The following is a 23,241-nucleotide window of genomic DNA, read 5'->3' as shown; positions in this document are numbered from 1 at the left end:
TGTCAGTAGAGGCTCGTAGATGCGCGGTGTGGGTAGATGGTCTCACGAGAGGCTTTTATGTGTATGTATATATTATTTTGATGGCCGAGAGGCTTATGTATATAAAAGTATTTTTATGTTCTCAAATGAAAAGATGATTTTCTTATGTCCTAAGCATGAATTGCTAAAAGAGGATTAAATGGGTAAGGTGAGTAGCAGAACGAGTGGTGCTCGGTGGCTAGCCCCGGGTACCCGTCACGGCCCCTAGCTGGGTCGTGACATACATGAACGTACAAAAAAGAATAATCAAGCACCTCCGGAATAAAGGAGTGCTTTTAATCGTCTGACAGCTACTACGGATTTGGGTCGAGCTCTCCTCCCTGTCTACCTGTGGGCATGAACACAGCGTCCAAAGAAAACGGACATCAGTATGAACATTGTACTGAGTATGAGAGGCATAAACAATGAAATAAGACAATGATATACAAGAAGTATCAATACGGAATAACTATATCTGACTGTCAAGTGTAAAAGAAATAGTACATGCTAGCTTACTCATAATCATCATCAGGTCATATATGCATAAGTATATATAAGCTGCCCATCCGTATAGGATTGGTGTGATAATCATCACATTAGCCTGCGTCCAGGCCTCCCGAGTACAGGGTAAAATCTCATGCCACCCACTAGTGGTGTCTGCCTATGCAATTTGGCCATGGTGTATAGTATAGCTGCCCACCTTAGCGGTGACTGGCCGGCCAAATAGGCGCGGTGTTATATCATCATCATACATGCTCGTCATAATATGCTTATCATAACAAACTTATCATAATACATGCATAGGGCTTAAGAACAACTTTACTTTATCGGGGTGACGTAAGGTCGTGATCCCCCGATTTCATTGTGGAGAATTTTTGACATCCTGCCTCACCTTGAAGGAAATAGCATATAAGGTGAGTGTAAGCAATAAATAATATCATTAACATTATGGAATCATCAGATCATACCTCTTATCTTATATTGCCATTAATAGATATAGGCTTTTAGCTTTTCGGAATATAGGAACTCACAAAGAGGAAAGAAAATCATGCTAGAAGATTCATGCCATTAGAAAGAAAGGACTAGCCCCAAATACCTTTGACGTTTAACTAAGCTATCGCTTGCTTGTTCTCCTTCGATATCACATTTCTACCTTCAAGAGAGAATTCACACTAACGTTAGTTAATTCGACTATAAAAACGCGTGACTACTTCTAGGAAAAATTGAGCAGCACTTCCTGTGTTTATAATACTTTTCCCATATTCTATATCAACTCCCAAACGCTCACAACAACATTCACAATGTTGCAATCAACAATCATCATTTATATACATTGACCACAATCCACCATTTCTCTTCCATTTCTCCACATTTATGGTTATAGCTCACTATCGTGTCTCCTCATGTACAATACTTATTTCATGGTATAAATGTCATTTATAATGTATTCATAATCACAACACACCAACATTCATGATTCAATCCAACTACCATCCAACCATGACACTATTCACTCATTAATGACCCATTTCCTATGTCCTTCTACAATTCAAGTATCTCAACCTTCCAATACCTTAAACAACATGGTATAGTCATGAAACTTACATTAGATGATGGTTGAACTAGCCTTGAATGGAATTACTCCTCTAGCATCAAAACCCTACTTCACTCCTCTTGGGTTTTCTTGAGATAGATGAACCTTAGCTAGGTTTCATACACTTTGTCTCATGGATTTGGTGTTATTGATCATGGATTTCCTTTTATTTTTCTTGTAAATGAAGAGTGGAGAGTATTCTAGAGGTTTCTAGAGAGAAGTTACGTGGAAATGAAATGAATTAATGAGCTTGGGTCTCCTTTTTAATAACATAAAATCTGATCCGGAATGAACAGTAGTTGAAGTGCACAGTGGTCGTAAAGCCAGTTTACGGTCCGTATTCCAGTTTACGGGTCGTATTTCTTGGACGTATTTAAGCATAACAGAACCAGAAAGGTATGCTGGAGGTCATGGTGATTTACGATCACGGTTTACGGGCCGTATTTCAATTTACGGTCCGTATTCCAAGTCGTATTTAACCATTTGAACATTTAGCAGAAAGTTGAAGTTTTGTAAGTTGGAATACGACATGGCATTTTACGGCCCGTATACTACTTTACGGTCCATATTTCATTTTACGATTGATTGGGCCGAAGTGCAAATCATCAACTTTCGCGTGTTCAGAACCTATAATTAGTTATTGTGGAGCATAACCTATCTCTTATTCCCATTGCCTTTGAAATCTTACTTAGGGTCGTCGAACATCATTCCCTTCTGATTAAAGCATCGTATACTCGTATTCTTCGTTAGTCGATTCGTTGTACGTTCACGGGGAAATTTCTGAGGTGTAACACACTCGACAGGTTGTTATATCTATGAGTCAGCAGGTTGACTCGTGATGGCCCTCGAGGCCCATATTCATGTATGGTTACGTAATGTATGTATGTCCAGTGGTGCTCGGAAGGTAAGGTCCGGGTGCCCGTTACGGCTCTCCGGTTTGGGTCGTGACAAAAGTGGTATCAGATCAATTCGTCCTAGGGTTGTCTACGAGCCGTGTCTGTTCAAGTCCTTTTTATGGGTGTGTTGTGCACCACACTTATAAGCAGAAGGCTACCGGGCATTTAGGGTGGTTATCTTTCCTTCCTATCTTAGATCATGCGATAGAGCCATGTTGTAAGAGTTCATTTTTACTAACCACGTATTGTGATTACAGTAATGCCTATGAGAAGAAAACCTTCGGCTATCCAGAAGGGCAAAGCAGCAGCAGATGAGGGTACCAGTCAGGTGCCATGGTTTACTAGGGGCAAGAGCAAGCTACAGAGGGAGGCTCCATCTCAAACCTCCCATACCTCACCCTCTCCAGAAGAGCGTAGAGAAGCTCCAGCTCCAGCTGTAGCATCCCCAGTTCCTCCACCTGATGCACCTGGTCTTCAAATGAGAGATGTTATTCAGTTATTGACTCGGTTAGTGGCCGCTCAGGCCCGACATCAGGGTGCAGGTGTTGGTTTTGCTGATAGGGATGTCAGTGTGAGGGTTCGGGATTTTATTAATTTAGACCCTCGAGAGTTTTTTGAATCTAATCCGAAGGAGGACACGCCGAATTTTATAGATCGAATGCAGCGAACCCTGAGGGTGATACGTGCTACTGATACTGAGTCGGTAGTGTTGCCTTCTTATAGACTGAGGATATTGCGATGCAATGGTATGAAACTTGGGAGTTGTCCAAGGGAGAGTATACCCCTCCAGCAGTATGGCAGGAGTTTACCGAGGCCTTTATCTGTCATTATTTACCACCAGAGATCCAACGATCCTGAGTTGATAGATTCCTAAACCTTAGACAGTAGAATAGAAGTGTTCGAGAGTATAGTCTTTATTTTGATTCATTGGCTAGGTATGCTCCCACTATTGTAGCTGAGATGGCGGATCGGGTTCAACAGTTCATGATTGGCTTGGGACCACACCTGATTGATGATTGCATGACGGCCGCACTTCAGACAAGTATGTATATTTCTCACATTCAGGCATACGCTCAGGGCCTCGAGGAGCGTAGCAGAAGTGGAGGACTAGGAGTGAGCATGATAGGGGCTAGGGTAAGAGAGCTAGATCTTCAAGTTCCTTCAGTGAGTTCAGAGGTGGTCAGAGGCCGCAGTATCCTAGGCCTTCAGCCCATCTAGTGGCTAGTGCACCTTCATAATTCACAGGCCAGAGGTTCAATCGATATACTTATTCAAGACAAAGTTAGGGTTCCTGAGCCTCAGGTTCTCAGTATAGGGGTGACTCAGGCCAGATGAGGCTTCCTTTGCCACGATTACTTAGTGTGGTAAGTTTTATGTTGGACAGTGCCGCTTGGGTTCAGATGCTTGTTATGCTTGTGGTCAACCAGGCCACACGATATGGGAGTGTTCGTCGAGAAGTGGTAGAGGTATAGTTCAGCCCAGAGGATCCGTAGCTGGTTTGTCCTCATCTGTACGCCCTCCTGGGTAGGGTTTTCAAACATTGGCTGGCCGTGGTAGGGGTAGAGGTTGAGCGTCTAGCTCGAGCATTCCTCAGAACCGTATTTATGCATTGGCTGGTCGACAGGATCTTGAGTATGCGTCTGATGTTGTTACAGGTATACTATTAGTCACCTCCCATGATGTATATGCATTGATAGATCCAAGTTCTACGTTGTCGTATGTTATTCCTTTTATTGATTGTAAGTTTGGGGTAGAGCCTGAGTTGATTAAGCGATTTGAAGTGTCTACACCTGTTGGTGACCCAGTTATAGCTAGACGGGTATATAGGAAATGTGTAGTTATAATTTGTAATCGGTATTGACACCTAATTTTTGACCTCCCATAATTTATTTCAATCACTTAGAGTCCTTGGATAAGAAATAAAATGAGCTATGCATCTTAAAAGATTTAAATGATTTTTTATAAATTGTTCAAGTCAATATTTTACTCCCTTAAATTGATAAAAATGAATTTCATGGCATCATAAATCTATTTAGAAGTTAATGGGCACTTTTATGATATTTTATGAGATGCCTGTTAAATTTAATAAAAAAAAAAGGGATCTTTTGTTTAGAAGATAATCATTTATTTAATTGTTTAAATTCTCAAAAAAAATCAAAATTTTGCAAATACTTTATTCCTTTTTGTCACGACCCAATCTGATAAGTCGTGACGAGTGCCCGACCTCTACTGACTAGGCACCCCTAAATCCCTACCTGAATCGCACTGAGCAACATAGTGGCCCATAAATAACTTATCATTGAGCTATACTATCTCCTGTAAGATTAACACAACAGACTCTGCATCAAGAACTCACAAGCCGACTAGGCCGCTACATATGCTGTACCACAAAAATGGGAGCCGACAAGGCTACATAACATCCCAACTACATACAACTGTCTACAGACCTCTATGGAGTACGAGCTGTAGAAAGGACAGGACAAGGCCTTGTCATACCCATATATATATGTCAAAATAGCATCCCAAAAGGACTGCAGCTCCGAGCCAAGTGGAGCGCGCTGTCTGCAACTGAGTGGAAGACCTACGGAGCTGGATCGCCTGTTTGGCTACCTGAACCTGCGAGCATGAATGCAGCGCCCCCCAGCAAAAGGGACGTCAGTACAAAACAATGTGTTGAGTATGTAAGGCAACCGATAACTGCAATTGAACTGAAAACAATACAATATGGAGGCCAAAGAATACCCTGAATATCTCACCTGACCTGGCTCATATGAAATGCAACATAATACTATTATATGTCTCACTGACCAATTGTCCAGGCAACTGTAAAATCTCACTGACCCGTCGGCCAGGCAATCTGTCTTATTGACCCATAGGCTAGGCATATCTGTCTCACTGACCCATAGGCCAGGCATATCTGTCTCACTGACGTAGGCCAGACAATCTGTCTCATTGACCTGTAGGCCAAGCAATCTATCTCACTGACCAAGTGGCCAGGCTAAAGAAAAAATATATATGTATATTATGTAGTATATCATACATATGTTGAAAAACACTGATACTGTAACATATCTCTTCTATCTCTCTATAAACTCAAGGGCAAAGGGATGAGATATGGCCTCTCGGAAGGAATAACATAACACTCGAAAACTGTGCAATAATATGACAAGCTCTACTTTGACAAATCCCTAGTCATAAGGTTGATTACATTTTTTTACCATATATGGAATAATGCCAAGAAAAGAAGGAACAACCTTAACATACCTTTTGGGTCTCTTTACTGCTTAACGCTTATCCTTCCAAGCTCGTAAATCTACATTCAAGAGAATTCATACTATTGTTAAGCTTATCGTCATATGCTTTTCTTAAGCCATCAAATTAAATACTTTTAAAATCTGTCAAAATTCGGGCAGCATCTCCCCTGTTTATATCCCTAGCTCGAAATCACAATACCAATAACCAACAACAATAACAACAACACTAATATCAACAACACTAATATCAACAACATCATCATCAATACGAAAATACTCCATAAAACATCCCATATGATGTTTACCTGATTTCTCAACCAAATAATTCATTATACGACCATTTAATAGTTCTATCTCCGTAAATAAACCTAAATCAATATCAATAAGGAGAGATTATTACCTTATTCCCACTAGATCCGCAATATATTCACCTTGATTTCAAGCCAAGATTCATCGTAATACGATATTATAATCGCAACTATACACTATCCGAACGTAAATCCCGAGATTTCACTTGATTGGACTAAAATTTTATGGGTGGAAGTTGGGGGAATGTTCTATAGTGGGTTGGCACAAACCTAGGATTTTGCACACTGTAGCAGGCGCGTTCGCGCACTGTAGCTGCACGCCTCTGTCCGCTGGCCTAACTTGTAACATCAATAACTCTCTACTCCGATGTCATATCAATGAGCGGTTTGTTTCATTAAAAACTAGACTTCATGAACTTCATTTTAGGCTTTTACTTTACTTCAAAACTCCTGATATACTACGAGATATACTACTGTAAAGTTGACCAAAAATTTATGTTCAAAATTCTGCCAAATTTTTCCAATTTTAGACACTTGCTTAACGTTTTTTAAGAGTATTCCTTATCCTTATAAGGGTTCCATGACCTCTCGGAGCTTACGTTAGTTTACTCATGACGCAAACGATGCGAAAGTTTTTGAGGTGCAACACTTTTAATCCATAAAGCTTGAGTAATTAACCATTTAACCCTTTAAATCTTTAGTTTATGTATAATTTCATGATTTGTCAAGATATGCATAATCTCCCATAAATTTTTTAATTAGGATGATTAATAGATTAGGTGATCTGTTACAGCTTGGATATTTCGAGTTATTTGCTTTGTGAGTGGACTAATGCGAGCATAAAGTGGACATGAAGTCCTTATAAGGTTGAGGTGAGTAATTGATAACTTTAAGTGCGTACCTTAAAGTTTTGGAGTCATATGAATCGGTGGAATTAAGTTTGTCGAAGGAAGTGGAATTTGAGTCATGTTTTGGGAAGATTTCGCGTCAATCGAGTTATAAATTGTTTAGTAATGCCTTGATGGGGAGCTATAGGGCCCCTAAGATTGTTAATGAAGTGTACACAAGTGCCAAGAAGGTTCCATAAGGATTGGAAGTCAAACGAATTGAAGGGGGAAACTTATCGGAAGTGGGCAGTTTGACGGACCATTTGACGGACCGTAGGGTGTTTGACGGCCAGTCAAATTATGGAGCCACCACCGTGAAACAGTCACAGTGACTCCTATTTTGCTGGCCTATTTGACGGTCCATTTGACAGACCGTAGGAAGTTTAATGGTCCGTCAAAGTGGACGTCAAAATGCCCGACAGGATTTTAAGTAACGCTTTACATATTTCATTTTACCTCATTTGGGATCATTATTTCCCAAAATCAGATCCTAGAGCTCTCCAAAACCCTCTCTCCGAATTTATACACTAATCCATACTAAACCAAAGAGGATTAAGAGATTTAAGTGCTAAAATGCTTACTAGGGTTTGTCAACCTCAAGCTTTCCTTTGGTGTTGATGTTGGAGACTTCACTCTAGTGGAGTAACTTGATCCAAGGCTTGTTCTTGTGTGATTAAGGTAATTTTTTACATCTCTTGCATATGGTTAAGGGTTGTTTGATTGTTTTACCATTTGGTTGAAGGAAGGAAAGTGAAAAGAGAGTTCAAGTATGAATTTGAGGATAGTATGAGTTATAAGTTAACTTGAATTATAATTCTTTGCATGTTATGAGTATAATCTTGTTGTGGGTGGTACTAATGATGTTGAGGAAGTGTTGTATGTAAGTATATATGGCGTTGTGTTGTAGTTATTGTTATGGGTTGATTATGAAAAGGGTTTTGGGGATTGAATGGAGCCTAACTTGAATGAAGTCTCTTAATTATGGTATTGTTATTAATATCGTTATTGATTGGGAGTTGTTTTTGAATTGGGTAGAAGTAGATGAAATAGGGAAAATGTTGTCCAATTTTCGTTAGCTCACGAATTATACTAGTTTGAGCTTAAAAGTGTCTTTGAAACCTAACCTTCGTATAAACCCTCTTGAATGTAGATTTCTCGCGCTTTGGAGCAGAACGTTATGTAGTTAAGAAGAAATAAAGGTATTTAAGGATAACCTTTCTTTCTTAAGGCATTAACCTATTGTTGTATACATTGTTGTATACCTATACGTGAAATCCACAATGTCTTCCATGATAACTCCATTCCTAGAAGCGCTAAAGCTCATAGTTCTTGGTACTTTCGTGACATTACTGATCCCATCCTTTGATAGTTGATCCTCCGAGAAAAGATATAGTGATAATGATGATGATGGTGTTGCTTTTACTTATGTAATCCTATATGTATGTGTATATATATATATATATATATATAAAGCTATACTGTGACACCGAGCCTATATGGCCGGGTATGATATCTATTGTGCATAAACCACTGATTAGTTAGGTACGAATAACGTCGAGTCCCATTGTGGCCGGGTACGTTTCACACCGAGACTTAAAAAGGTCGGGTATGTTATAATGATGATGCTATTTATATATGTATGTATATGTATATGTATGGAAGGTCTTATTTAGAGAAAAAGGTAAGTAAGTATGATGTAACGTCTCAAGAGGTACAAACAGTTCTTCTATCTTATGTTACCTTTCATATTTTTATCATGTTATTACATATGCCTTACATACTCAGTACATTGTTCGTACTGACGTCCTTTTATTTGTGGACGTTTCGTTCATGCCCGCAGGTGGACAGGGAGATAGACTCGACCCTTAGGCTGCTTCATCAGAGATTGTCTAGAGGAGCTCTATTTAATTCGGAGCTGTAGCTGTTGGTACTATTATTTTGTGTATTTATATTGGCATGGCGGGGCCCTGTCCCATCTTTATGATGTTACATACTCTTTCTAGAGGCTCGTAAACTGTTGGGTATAGCTAGATGTCTCTCAGCCTTGTCGGCTTATATTTTGTATATCATTTTTATAGCCTTGTTAGCATATGTCTATATATATATATATATATATTTGTATTATTGATGCATAGGAATTGTGAGTTATCCATGCAGCTCACCTAGATTAGATTGTGAAGGTATGATGAGGGGTGCTTGGTGAGCTAGTTCCTTGCCCGTCATGGCCCTCCGGCTGGGTCGTGACAAAAGTGGTATCAGAGTAGTTCATCCTAGGGTGTGTCTACGAGCCGTGTCCAGTAGAGACTTGTTTATGGGTGTATTGCACGCCACACTTATAAATAGAAGGCTGCAGGCATTTAGGAATTAATGACCGTCTTTTCTTCATAGATCGTACGATATGGCCGTGATATGAGAGTTTTCTCTTTCTTAACCGTGTGTTATGTTTTTAGCGATGCCTATAAAGAGAAAAGCTACAGCATCCCAAAAGGCGAAGACAGTGGCAGGAAGGCGGACTGAGAGAGTACCACCAACAGATATAGAGGAGGGTGAGTCCCAGAATGAGGTTTCATCTCGGTCCTATCACTCATTACCTATTTTAGAGGAGCGTGAGAGAGCTTCAGCCCCAGCCCCCACACTCCCAGTTCCCCCACTAGATGCTTCGAGCCAAGAGATGAAAGAGGCCATTCATTTGCTGACTCAGTTAGTCACTGCTCAGGCCTAACGGCAGGGTACGAGTCATGGTGATAGGGTTTTTATTGCCAGAGCCCGTGATTTTATTAGCTTGAACCCTTTGAAATTCTTTGGGTCCAAATTGGATGAGGAACCTCAAAGCATTATTGATGAAATGTTGAGGACACTTCAGTTAATGCATGTTTCGGACGTCAAATCGGCAAAGTTGGCCTCCTATAGATTACGGGATGTTGCGGTTCATTGGTATACAGTTTGGATGTCTTCTAGGGTAGGCAATGCATCTCCCCTGGTATGGCAAGAGTTTGTTGATGCTGTCCTCCGACACTACTTGCCACCAGAGGTTCTGCGAGCTAGAGATGACAGGTTCTTAAATCTTAGGCAAGGATGCATGAGTGCCCTAGAGTATAGCCTCCGCTTCAATTCTTTGGCTAGGTATGCTCCGACCATGGTAGCGGATATGGGAGAACGTGTTCATCGATTTGTGAGTAGCTTAGGGCCATACTTGATGGATAAGTGCTTAACTGCCGCACTTCAAGCGGAATGGATATTTCACGTATCCAGGTCCATGCCTAGAAATTGAAAGAACGACAACAACAGTAAAGAAGTGAGCGTGAACATGATAGAGGTTATAGTAAGAGAGTTAGATCTTAGGGTCTGACTAGTGAGTTCAGAGGAGGGCAAAGACAGCAGTATTCTAGGCATTTAGGCCATTCCATGACTAGTGCACTTCCACGATTTGTGGGCCAGAGATTTGATAGGCCTATCCACTCTGGATCGGTTTAGAGTTTCAGAGCTTCGGGTTCTCAATACAGGGGTGACTCGTGCCAGGCAAGACCACCCCTACCAAGATGTTCTCAGTGCGAAAAGCTACATTGGGGTCAGTGCCGATTATGTTCAGATGCTTGCTATGCCTGCGGTCAGCTAGGCCATATGGCGCGTGACTGCCCCCCATGAGAGGTAGTAGAGGTATGGTTCAGGCCACGAGGTCAGCAGCTGGGTCTTCATCATCCATACGCCCTCCGGGACAAGGCTCGCAAACACCAATTAGTCATGGTAGAGGTAGAGGGGGAGTGCTCGGTCCTAGTGGTCCTCATCACTGTATTTATGCTCTGGCGAGGCGACAAGATCTTGAGTCCTCCCCTGATAGTGTCACATGTATATTATCGATATTTTCTCATGATGTATATGCATTGATTGATCCAGGCTCTACACTGTCATATGTTACTCCTTATGTTGCTGGTCGATTTGGGGTGAAACCTGAGTTAATTAAACATTTCAAAGTATCTACACCCGTTGGTGATCCGGTGATAGCTAGCTGAATATATAGAAATTGTGTAGTTGTGATATGTGAGCATCATACTATGGCTTACTTACATGAGTTGAAAATGGTGGAGTTTGATATAATTATGGGCATGGATTGGTTGGCTTCTTGCTATGCCAATGTGGATTGTAGAACAAAAATGGTTCGTTTCCAGTTTCCGGGAGAACCGGGTTTGGAATGGAAGAGAAATACAGCGTCTCAGAGAGGTAGGTTTAGTACCCATCTCAAGGCAAGGAAGATGATTGCTAAAGGTTGTATTTATCATTTAGTCCGCATTCAAGATATAGAAGCCAAATCGCCAACTCTTCAGTCTGTCCCTGTAGTGAATAAGTTTCTGGATGTATTCCTGGATGAGCTTCCAGGAATTCCCCCAGAGCGAGAGATTGATTTTGCTATTGATGTGCTACCAGAGACTAAACCCATATATATTCCTCCTTATAGGATGGCTCCTGCAGAGTTGAAAGAGTTGAAGGAACAATTGAAGGACTTGCTCGAGAAGGGCTTTATTAAGCCTAGTTCATCGTCGTGGGTAGCACTTGTGTTCTTTGTAAGGAAGAAAGATGGCTCTTTGCGAATGTGTATTGATTACAGACAGCTGAATAAGGTGACGATCAAGAATAAATATCCACTTCCAAGGATTGGTGATTTATTCGATCAATTGTAGAGTGCCAAATGGTTCTTTAAAATAGATTTAAGATCCGGGTATCATCAGGTAAGAATCACAGAGAAGGACATTCCAAAGACAGCCTTTAGAACTGGATATGGTCATTTTGAGCTCTGGGTAATGTCATTTGGGCTAACTAATGCACCGGCAGTATTCATGGATTTGATAAACAATGTGTTCATGCCTTTTCTAGACCTGTTTGTGATTGTGTTCATTGACGATATCCTGGTATATTCTCGGTCTGAGGCAGAACATGCAGAGCATTTATGTACTGTCCTTAGAGTTCTTCAGGCTCGGGAGCTATTTGTAAAATTTTCAAAGTGTGAGTTTTGGTTGAATTTTGTAACCTTTCTGGGGCATATTATTTCAGCTGATGGCATTCGGGTGGATACCCAGAAGATTGCAGCTGTGAAGACTTGGTCGAGACCTACGACACCTACGGAAGTTCGTAGTTTTCTGGGTTTGGCAGTTTATTACAGAAGATTTGTAGAAGACTTTTCTTCTATTTCTGCACCACTAACAAAGCTGACTCAGAAGGAAGCTAAATTTCCATGGACGGATGCTTGTGAGCATATTTTCAAGAGTTAAAGAATAAGTTAACTTCGGCCCCGGTTCTGACACTTCCTGAAGGATCGGAAGTCTATGTCATCTATTGTGATGCTTCAGGCGTTGGGTTAGGATGTGTACTGATGCAGCATGGTAAGGTGATTGCTTATGCTTCAAGGCAATTGCGAAAACATGAGAAAAATCATCCAACCCATGATCTTGAGCTAGCAACAGTGATTCATGCATTGAAAATGTGGAGGCATTATTAGTATGGTGTTCATGTTGATATTTAAACAGATCACAAGAGCCTTCAGTATATTTTCAAGCAGAAAGAGTTGAATTTACGGAAAAGGCGATGGTTGGAGTTGTTGAAAGATTATGATGTCAGCATTCTGTATCATCCTGGGAAGGCGAACGTCGTAGCTGATTCCCTTAGCTAAAGATCTATGGGTAGCTTATGTGATGTCCAGCCAGAGAAGAGAGAGTTAGCATATGAGCTCCAGCAGTTACCTAGGGGTTCGGGTAATGGACTGGGGCAATATGGGAGCTACTATTAAGAATTCAGCCATTTCGTCACTAGTAGTTGAGGTGAAAGAACGCCAGTATGAGGATCCCATACTGGTTCATTACAGAAATACACTTCCTCAGATGAAAAAGATATCTTTTGAGATTTCTAAAGATGGAGTTCTCCGATGTCGAGACAGGTGGTGTGTTCCCGATGTTGCAGGATTACATCGTCAGATCTTGGAAGTAGCCCATTGTTCCCGTTATTCTGTTCATCCCGGAGCAACGAAAATGTACCATGATCTTAAATCCATATATTGGTGGAATGGGATGAAGAAAGACATAGCAGAATTCGTGGTTCAATGTCCTAACTGTCAGCAAGTGAAGATTGAACACCAGAAGCCCGGTGGGTTGTTGCAAGCTATGAAAATTTTGACTTGGAAATGGGAAGTGATTAATATGGATTTCATTGCAGGCTTACCTCGTTGTCAGCATAAGTATGATTCTATATGGGTAATTGTGGATACACTTACGAAGTCAGCTCACTTCCTAGCAGTTAGAACTATATACGCAGCTAAAGATTATGCAAAGCTCTATGTCAAGGAGATAGTACGACTCCATGGTGTTCCAGTATCTATTATTTCCGATAGAGGGACACAGTTTACAACTAATTTCTGGAAGTCTTTTCAAGAATTTTTGGGGACTTAGGTGAGTCTTAGTACCGCATTTCATCTACAGACTGATGGACAAGCTGAGCGTACCATCCAGACTCTTGAGGATATGCTACGGGCGTGTGTGTTGGATTTTAGAGGTAGTTGGGATGAACACTTACCTCTTATTGAGTTTTCTTATAACAATAGTTATCATTTCAGTATCCAAATGGCCCCGTGTGAGGCTTTCTATGGATGCAAGTGTAGATCACCGGGTGGGTGGTTCGAAGTGGGAGAAACTAAGTTAATAAGGCTTGACTTGATCAACCAAGCCATAGAGAAGGTCAAGCTTATCCAATATCGGTTATTAACCGCTTAGAGTCGTCAGAAATATTATACGGATAATCATCGACAAGACTTAGAGTTTTAAGTGAATGACGGGGTATTCTTGAAGGTATCACCGATGAAAGACGTTATGAGATTTGAGAAAAAGGGAAAGCTTAGTCCTCGGTATATTGGGCCTTACAAGATTGTACGCAAGGTAGGCTAGGTGGCTTATGAATTATATCTACCTTCGGATTTGGAGTCAGTCCATCCGGTTTTTCATGTATCGATACTTCGCAAGTGCATTGGAGATCCTTCTAGAATTGTACCTGTAGATGATATCCAAGTCACCGAGCGATTGTCCTATGAAGAAGCTCCCATTGCTATTCTAGATAGACAAGTTCAGAGGCTCAGAGCCAAAGATATAGCTTCAATTAAAGTTTTATGGAGAAACAATAATAGGGAAGAGATGACTTAGGAGGCTGAGGAAAGTATGAAGTTCAGGTAGCCCCATTTATTTCCACCCCCAGAAGAGACTCAGGTAGAGACGCCATTGTCCTCAGGTATGTAATGGTTTCTTTCGATGATATCTTGATCGTGCGTGGCCATTGTTGTTGTTGTTGTTGTTGTAGCCCTGTGAGGCGATGTATAATTTGAGTTGCTATGATAGGATGGTAGTGGCATATTAAAGGGGAAACTTTGGTAAAATTTTTGTAGAATCCCTAGGGGTCTAACATTCGAGGACGAATGTTCCTAAGGGGGGAGAAATGTTACATCTTGAAAATTTCGAGTTGTTTGCTTTGTGAGTGGACTAATGCGAGCTTAAAGTGGACATGAAGTCCTTATAAGGTTAAGGAGAGTAATTGATAACTTTTAAGTGCATACCTTAAAGTTTTGGAGTCATATGAATCGGTGAAATTAAGTTCGTCGAAGGAAGTGGAATTTGAGTCATGTTTTGGGAAGATTTCACGTCAATCGAATTATAAATTATTTAGTAATTCCTTGAGGGGGAGCTATAGGGCCCCTTAGATGGCTAATGAGGTGTACACAAGTGCCAAGAAGGTTCCATAAGGATTGGAAGTCAAACGAATCGAAGGGGGCAACTTATCGGAAGTGGGCAGTTTGACGGACAATTTGACAGACCGTAAGGTGTTTGACGGCCCATCACATGGTGGAGCAACCACCGTGAAATAGTCACAGTGAGGCCTATTTGGCTGGCCTATTTGACGGACCGCAAGAAGTTTGACGGTCCGTCAAAATGCCCGATGGGATTTTAAGTGACGTTTTATATATTTTGTTTTACCTCATTTGGGATCATTATTTCTCCAAATCATATCATAGAGCTCTCCAAAACCCTCTCTCTAAGTTTATACACTAATCCATACTAAACCCAAGAGGATTAAAAGATTTAAGTACTAAAAAGCTTACTAGGGTTCGTGAAACTCAAGCTTTCCTTTGGTGTTGATGTTGGAGACTTCACTCTAGTGGAGTAACTTGATCTAAGGCTTGTTCTTGTGTGATTAAGGTAAGTTTTTACATCTCTTGCATATGGTTAACGGTTGTTTGATTGTTCTACCATTTGGTTGAAGGAAGGAAAGTGAAAAGAGAGTTCAGGTATGAATTTGAGGATAGTATGAGCTATAAGTTAACTTGAACTATAATTCTTTGCATCTTATGAGTATAATCTTGTTGTGGGTGGTACTAATGATGTTGAGGAAGTGTTGTATGTAAGTATATATGGCTTGTGTTGTAGTTATTGTTATGTGTTGATTATGAAAAGGGTTTTGGGGATTGAATGGAGCCTAACTTGAATGAAGTCTCTTAATTATGGTATTGTTATTAATGTCGTTGTTGATTGAGAGTTGTTTTGGAATTCGGTAGAAGTAGATGAATTAGGGGAAATGCTGTCTAATTTTCGTTAGTGCATGAATTATACTAGTTTGAACTTTAGAGTATCTTTGAAACCTAACCTTCGTATAAACCCTCTTGAATGTAGATTTCTCAGGCTTTGGAGGAGAACGTTAAGTAGTTAAGAAGACATAAAGGTATGTAACGCTAACCCTTCTTTCTTAAGGCATGAACCCTTTGTTGTATACCTATACGTGAAATCAATAATGTCTTCCATAATGACTCCATTCCTTGAGGCGCTAAAGCTTATAGTTCTTGGTAGTATCATGACTTCACTAATCCCATCCTATGATAGTTGATCCTCCAAGAAAAGATATGGTGATAATGATATATAAAGCTATGTTGTGACACCGAGCCTATATGGCCGGGTATGATATCTATTATGCACTGATCAGTTAGGTACGAACAACACCGAGTCCCATTGTGGCCGGGTACGTTTCACACCGAGACCTAAAAAGGCCGGGTACATTATAATGATGATGCTATTTATATATGTATGTATATGTATATGTATGGAAGGTCTTCTTTAGAGAAAAAGGTAAGTAAGTATGATGTAACGTCTCAAGAGGTACAACGGTTCTTCTATATTGTGTTACCCTTAATGTTTTTATCGTGTTATTACATATGCCTTACATACTCAGTACATTATTCGTACTGACGTCCTTTTATTTATGGATGATGTATTCATGCCCGCAGGTGGACAGGGAGACAGACTCAACCCTTAGGCTGCTTCATAAGAGATTGTCTAGAGGAGCTCCATTTGATTCGGAGCTGTAGTTGTTGGTACTATTCTTTTATGTGTTTATATGGGTGTGGCAGGGCCCTGTCCCGTCTTTATGATGTTACATACTCTTTCTAGAGGCTCGTAGACAGTTGGGTATAGCTAGATGTCTCTCAGCCTTGTCGGCTTATATTTTGTATATCATTTTGATAGCCTTGTCGGCTTATGTCTATATATATATATGTGGGGGGGGGGGGGGGGGGGGCTAGTTCCGGACGCCCGTCGAGGCCCTCTGATTGGGTCGTGACATGATCGTTATTGCAAATTGATTTTTTATTGTCTAAATATATTGTTATGGCCACAATTAAGTTAATCAGTTCATGATTTAAAGAAATTAGGGTCATTTTTTCCAAATTAGCCTCGTAATGGTTTTATTTGAAATAACCAGTTCATTGGTTCAAATTTGTTAAGGTCATTATTGCAATTTAATTTCAAAATTGTCTAATTAGGATAAAGGAGGCCATAATTTAAATAATCATGCAGATTAGAATTAATAGAGGCCATATTTTTAGGTCCATTTACACAGTTCGTCATTTTTTAAATTACTTTAATAGGATAATCATGTCCTAATTTCATCTATAATTAAAATGTTGTTACTAATAATCGTCTTAATTGTCAAATTATCTATTTTTCCCTATATATGCATATACTAGGTATAAATATACATGTATACACTAGGTATACATATATATATGTATACGATAAAAGGGGCCTATCTATTTCATTTTGAAAAAAAATGGGACCAGGCCCAGTCCACTCGATGGACCAGACCCGGCCCAACTCTGGGATTAAATGAAGGGAGTAATACTCCCTCATTTCATTTTGTTGAACAAACAAACGCAGCCTTTCCTCTTTCTCTCTAAAACCCTAGAGGCGCCGCCCGTTCATCCTACCTCTCTCATGCTAGAAAAGGCAAAGATTCAGTTTGCTCAGACTGTTGACAGTCTTTGTATGATCAAAAGCATGAACCATTAATGTTTAACGCGATTTCATTCAAAATTCTTCCAAACACGGTAATAGATCTTTATTTTTACTCATTTTTCAGATTTTCAGAAAACGTATGATTTTCTTTTGCTTTTAGGTTATATTGTTTATTGTTTTTTTGCGATTTCCTATTGGTCCTTGACTATTGGTTCAGATCGACCAAAGAATGGTTAGATCCAACCACATGCGTTGTCATTCCTTTAGATCTGGGTCGTTAATTTCATTTGTTGAGTGTTTGGTTCTGAAAATGGGATTTGTCCCACATCGTTGATGTTAGTCTTGGATGAATTTTTGCACAAAAAATGGGTCACAACAAGGAGAAAAAAATAGACAGACAGAAAAAATAGATTGAAAAAGAGAGGAAAGAGTTTGAAAGTTGAAGAAGATGAAAATTTCGATTTTTAAATGCTTCTTAGTAAAATTTTAATACTTTGACTGAAATAGTTGAGGGTTTTCTCAATTCTAAAAATATTTGCCTGCTTTATTTTTATTTAGCATGGCTGAGTGTCGAGGTTGGAAGCATAAGGCTCCCAAGTCCATTCTTTTCTTGGCTGCGCACATAAAAGGTAACGCTTGATTCATTTTATTTCCTTATTTAGAATTTGGCCTAGTGTATTTGCATTAGTTATACTTCTTGGTGTCTAATATTTGCTAATGATGGTTCCTAGTATGAAAACCTGTCCCATTTAGTTGTGTGTTTAGTTTATGTTTCACTTAAGGCAAAATAGTAGAACCAGTTGAATGCTATGTTGAAACTCACCTAAAATAGGCTGATTGGATTTCATGGTGGCTTGTTTATGTGACTTAAATGTTTCTATGTCAACTGTGAAATGGTGTGGTTGAGATACCTTGAACATTCATTTTTTCTTCCTTCTTAAATGACTTTACTCATATAGAATAGAATAAAGTTAGGACTAGTTAACAGCTTGCTTATTTTATCAACTAATATGCAGATTGAAAATGGAATCAGGTTCGGTTTGGTTTGTGGATTGGTAAACTATTAATGAAAACACCTGTGATCATGTTCTCACTTAGTTTAGGCCTGAATGTGTGCTAAATTGCCTATGTTTTGTAGCAAATCTTAAAACTAATGTGATTAAGGATTTAGAGTATGAAATCTGTTTTCTTTGGTTTGAATAATGCTTTAATCTCTTGTCTGAACTTGTGACATAAACATATAATGCTTATGACTTATCTTGGTATAGTCCATGTCACAAGTCCTACATTTTGAAAAATGTTCTATCTCGAAGTGTTAAGAAGTTTGGTAAAAGAAGGAAAAGGAAAGGATAAACCTTTAGGAACCATAGGACCAAGTCATTACTTGAAGTTAATTAAGATCAATCTAATTGGTCTAATAAGCAAGCAAGATGGTTATTAGTCTTTAACTTGATTACTGATCACTTTGGGAGTTAAAGATATAAAAATGGAAGGAGACAGTTGTCAAGGACCTGAAAAATCTATTCTGCTATATCTGATCTCTTATTTTTTTTCATTCCTATCATTTGTCTTATCTAATTGGTTAAGTAACTTGTGTCATGAAAGTAGACTGGTATGCTATACACTGTTGCATCTGTATTGATATTTACTGATGAACTGACCTTAGTATAATAGAAGATCCGAAGTGTTCAAATTTAACATGTTTAAAGTATTAGGAGAAGGGTGAAATGAAGTAGGTTGGTCATGTTTGTCAGGTCTTGAATAGTTTAGGGATTGCGGCTTGCCTTTGAAATCTCAGGTCGGTTTTCACTTCTCTGTGTATGAATGAAGAATATGGTTTGATAATACTCATGATCATTGAATGTTTAAGCTTAAAATATGGAGATAAGTAGGTAAAATCTTATAAGTCCTATCAAAGTAAAAGGAGAGAGTAAGGAGAAGAAAAAAAAGAAGGGGGGGGGGGGGGGGGGGGGGACTGTAGCTGAAACCTTAAGAAGGGTTTGCTTTAATACATGAACTATCCAACCTCCTTTTGGCATGTGCTCAAGGGTAAGAGAAGAGGACCATAAGTATAGATGTGTGAGTAAAACCACTTGACAAATGGGGAAGTCTTTAAAGAAATCTTAGGAGAAGATTGAGAAAGGGTCAGGTATCACTTGACCTACAGTATCTTTCTTCCCAAAATAAGAGATTGTCATCGCATGTCCCACAAGTCTATGGGGTGTAACCTGCTACATTTTCACACTTGGTGTTTTATTTTTTTCTGAGTTAAATGGATCCTAAAAATGAACTTCTTCTGCATTAATAATTGTTCACTTAGATCATTAAACCTGGTCTTAATGTTTGATTTTGGACTTAAATGAACTTTGCTGGTCTGCTAAGATATGCCTTAGGGATGGGTTGACTAGGCTAGATAATATATATTAATTTGTAGATTACAGTCATTGCTTAAAGTTGGAAAGAGGAAAAGGCTTCAAGTAGGAATACTGGTTGTTGGAAAATAAGGCATGAAATGTTTTATGTGGATAATATAATAAGGTATAACAGACTCCCTAATATCTTGTTAGGCTGGGTTTGGAATTAAGATCTATATGGAAGTTCTGTGTGCATTGATTTGATTTCATCTGTGTTTTAAAGATGGTTTGTTTTTTTTCCTTGTCCTAAGAAGCATTAAGACATTAAAATAAATTAAAGCAATGGCTTATATCAACTTAGGGTGGCAGAATAGTGTCTTAGGGATATATTTGACGCCTTCTTTGTGATACTCTAGATAATATATCACGTTTTCAACTTTTAGATGTGTCCTTGAGTTTGTTAGTCAAAATCCAGTTAGAAGATAATAGGTGTGTTTCCCCTTTTGTGCAGTATTAAAAACCAGCTAAGGGTATACTAACAACAAGTGAACTTAGAAATAATACTAGGAGAGTTAGGAATACTTGTCCAGTCTGAAAAAATGAGAAAACTAGGAGTAGGCCACTAGTTGTGAATATGTCTAAATGATGTGCATCTTCTTTTAAAATCAACCTGTTTCTTTCTACAATAGAATATGATCAGGGGGAATGGTCTAAAAAGGATTTCAAACTCTGAAATTTAGATGTTGAATCTTCTGTGTATCCTTGGGACTTTTGGTCATTCTAGTTGTTTAGGTGTGTGTGAAAATGTAGTTTTGGTACTTAATACTGTATACTCTACATAGAATCATTAGGACTTAAAGTCTCTTGGCATTGTCTACAGCTGATCTTGGCTTGAATTCCAGTTTGTTTTTGTCTTGACATTTAATTGAATTTTGCTGAGGGCAATGCAACACCTCACTTGTATTTGTTAAGGCTAATAAAGCCATGACCCTTAATATACTTCCTTGGCATAGTTAGATCTACCTATGCTCTTGTTTCTATTGAGGTCATAAGTGATTAATGGATCAGTTGCTTCCCTTGTATGCTACATACTGGTAAATAACTGTCTCAATAAAAGGACTTTGATTTCACCTATTTGAGTTTGTCCATATCATGCCTATTAGGATTGCAACTTTGTTGTCCTGTTTATTTCCTGCATCCTATGTGAGAATCACCTAGACATTAAAATATGATCCCTAAAGAATGGCAAGAACATTTACTTGGGCTATGCATGGGACACCTAGGCTTGTTTGAAGGTTTTGTATGAATAACTCCACATGATCTCTGTAGATGCCAAATTTGATGTTCTTCTCTATTGTATTGTACCATGTCTCGAGGCTGGTCTATCCTATGTTTACATGCCTTTAATTACGTCACCATATCTACTTGATTCAACACTGCTTGGGATTGTGCTACTTCTATGTGAGTGTCTATGTTGTGACTGTTTGGTTCAGCTTAGTTTTGGCCAAATTATGTCCATACAGATTACTTTCTTTTTATGTCTAATTCATATTTAGTGCCTTGGACTTGGTTCATAAGAGTAATACACCTGCTGAGACCATCCATCTCTTCCCTTCTTGTTCTCTTCTGTTCTTGTTGATTTATAATTGTTTTATAACTGTGTATATTAAACCTATCCTATTTATTCCAAGCCATGTATGTGGATATGTGGATCTGTGTCTTCCATGGCTATTTTGGTTGAGAGAGGCAGTTTAGGTGGGAGGAGGGCTTAGTTTGAATCTTCCCTTGGTGACCAGCCATGCCAGAGGTTCATGAAACCTCTTGGAACTTGTGCAGCATCAGGAATAAGGGGGGTGATGACTTGGTCTTCTCACCACCCAGGTTTGGGATTGATTTTAAGGACATGGAAATACATATGCACGTTATATGAGCTTGTGAATAGATAGGATATTATGCTTGTATGTGTGTGTATTTGCATATCTCATAGGATTTGTAAATGAATACGACACTGTGTATGTATATGTGTATAGTTATACGTATGATAAGAGCAGTAAAATATAAACTAACCGGGGTCTTTCTTTCCCTCTTCACTGCATAGCCTTTTGGGCTAAGCTCCAGCCACCCTATTCGGTCAAAGGCCCAATATGAAAATTCTTTCAAGTTCGTTTAGTCTAAGAAGAAAAGAAAAAGGGGAAGCTAATCTATGGAAGGCCCAGTCATGGGTGAAAATGACACGAAGGCCCAACCATGGGTGAAAATGGTTACTAGGGGTTTGGTACACCCCTAGTCTACGTTAATTATATTATTTATGCCATCTCTACTTGCTTAATGTTCTTTTTTTTTGTATTGTATTCATACTTGTAAAAACCACATATGTTATTGGGATCGTTTATGTTTTGAATTCGGTATCTTAGGCAAACGGTGCATATGCCGTTTAGATTGACTCTAGATCCTTAAAACAATTCTTTTAAAAAATTTGGAAACACGTACTGATTTTTAAAATATAAAATAGGAAGCAAACTGCGTTTGTCTTAATAACAACAAGACTAAAGAGACTTTTGGAGGACAAAATAGTACAACTTATTGTTCTAAACTAAAAGGGATGAGTAAATTAGACAAAAATCCTTTTTTAAATGATGAAACATGTTTTCCGGGTTTTGAGTTGGTAAATTATGGTAGTTTGGGCCAGAGCCCACCTAAGTTATTTTTATAAGAAAACCAAATGTTCAAAAAGTATTTTCGAGCTAGAGCCCATGCAGCTTTGTCTTTTTTGAAAAAACCAATGATATAAATCATTTTTTTTTTGTTAAAGCCCACTTGATTCTTTCTGATATAAATCTATTGTTGATAAATTTTGGACCAAGGCCCACGTTTTTTAAATAACTAAATTAAGGTATTTTGGGCCAGAAAACAAATGGACTTCAAATTGAAATTTTTCCTTAAATAAATCTGACACTTTACTCAGAAAAGGAAATAATAAGCATCTTTTCAAAGATATATAAGTCGTTTGGCCATCTAACTCAATTCATTTTTAAGAATAACGTGCAAGCTGACATCAGGCTATTCGCCTTTTATCTGCATCTCTAGGCTGCTGCTGTACTCAAAGGCGAGGGGCTCCAGAAGTGGATGCGATCGGCCTATATGTCTAAAAGTATGAAGAATCTCCTTTTGGTAAAACTAAAACGGTCCAATTTTTATACACCCATAGTTATAAAAGTTTTAGGTAAGGATGTTCTAGAAATGTATTAAACGGATTAACCCGGTCCATGGTGAGTCTAGCATGACGAAAACCTATTCGCCCGGAATTATAAAATAAATAAAATTTCTATCTTTTTATAGAAAACTACTATCCCAATATATAAAAGGACCTAGTTGTATCCGGATATTATAAATCCGAATCTAAATACCCCATATGTAAAGGGAATATATTCAACTCTTTTTTTAAATAATATGCAAAGAATGACAAGATTTTTACAGGAAATAAACACTAAATAGACAGTTCATGCAAATACTCACACATTGGAATTCGAAGGTCAATCGTATAGTACGGATCCTTAATACTAGGGTGCCTAACACCTTCCCTAGGGGATCACCAGAACCCTTACTTAGAACTTTGGATT

The 23,241-nt window shown here is 38.9% G+C and overlaps 2 long non-coding RNA genes across 2 annotated transcripts in view; both read left to right on the top strand.

Moving 5' to 3' along the window:
- The window catches only part of LOC132611187 (uncharacterized), a 40,958-nt gene extending 31,996 nt beyond the window's left edge, over positions 1 to 8,962 (top strand). The window contains exon 3 of the long non-coding RNA XR_009571497.1: positions 8,798 to 8,962. This is a non-coding gene — a long non-coding RNA (uncharacterized LOC132611187). The remainder of the gene's footprint in view (positions 1 to 8,797) is intronic.
- Positions 8,963 to 17,184: 8,222 nt separating this feature from the next.
- Positions 17,185 to 22,068, top strand: LOC132610982 (uncharacterized). The gene is made up of 3 exons (XR_009571397.1): positions 17,185 to 17,359; positions 17,826 to 17,896; positions 21,720 to 22,068. It is a non-coding gene; the product is annotated as an uncharacterized LOC132610982 (long non-coding RNA).
- Positions 22,069 to 23,241: the final 1,173 nt, after the last annotated feature.

The sequence above is a fragment of the Lycium barbarum genome, chromosome 9 (assembly GCF_019175385.1).
Source record: "Lycium barbarum isolate Lr01 chromosome 9, ASM1917538v2, whole genome shotgun sequence".
Classification (NCBI taxonomy): domain Eukaryota; kingdom Viridiplantae; phylum Streptophyta; class Magnoliopsida; order Solanales; family Solanaceae; genus Lycium; species Lycium barbarum.
Note: the sequence above shows the minus strand (reverse complement) of the source record. Positions and strands in the feature narration are given on the sequence as shown.